Raw genomic sequence first — 611 nt, 5'->3', positions numbered from 1 at the left:
GACGCACAGGCTCAGTGGCCATGGCTCACAGGCCTAGCCGCTCCACGGCATGTGGGATCTTCCTGGACCGGGGCACGAACCCGCGTCCCCTGCATCGGCAGGCGGACTCTCAACCACTGCGCCACCAGGGAAGCCCTGGGTCTAGATTTTTTATTCAGAAAATAGTAAGTATGTTGCATGTTGTGCCTGAAGGCATTTTAGTTGCCATCTGTCACCTGTACTTTGTTTTCTACTATATTACCTGTTGATTCCTACATTAAGAATACACGGGAGTGGGTTTTGTTTTTTTTTTTTGGCAGTGCTGTGCGGTTTATGGGATCTTAGTTCCCTGACCAGGGATTGAACCCAGACCCCAGCAGTAAAAGTGCCGAGTCCTAACCACTGGACCACCAGGGAATTCCCTAGAATATTTTTAAAAATTAAAAAAAAAGAATATTGAGTCTATATTTGATTAATTCAATTCTATTATAGTTATTTACTGTTACATAGACTTCAGAAAAATACATTTTATTATGCTAAAAGTGTATTTACTCTAGATTGTTAATAGGTTCTGAATTTATAAACTTCTTTACTGTAATACATGTATATTTGTTGTTAGCAAAAATATGCAC

At 40.6% G+C, this 611-nt stretch overlaps 1 non-coding gene across 1 annotated transcript; it reads right to left on the bottom strand.

Moving 5' to 3' along the window:
• Positions 1–324: 324 nt before the first annotated feature.
• On the bottom strand, positions 325–396 carry TRNAK-UUU (transfer RNA lysine (anticodon UUU)). The gene has a single exon. It is a non-coding gene; the product is annotated as a tRNA-Lys (tRNA).
• Between the last annotated feature and the right edge of the window lie 215 nt (positions 397–611).

Source organism: Delphinapterus leucas, chromosome 13 (genome assembly GCF_059928025.1).
Source record: "Delphinapterus leucas isolate spDelLeu-1000000601 "Yukka" chromosome 13, BTC_Dleu_Yukka2, whole genome shotgun sequence".
NCBI classification, from domain to species: Eukaryota; Metazoa; Chordata; class Mammalia; order Artiodactyla; family Monodontidae; genus Delphinapterus; species Delphinapterus leucas.
This window is presented reverse-complemented; position numbering and strand designations above follow the sequence as displayed.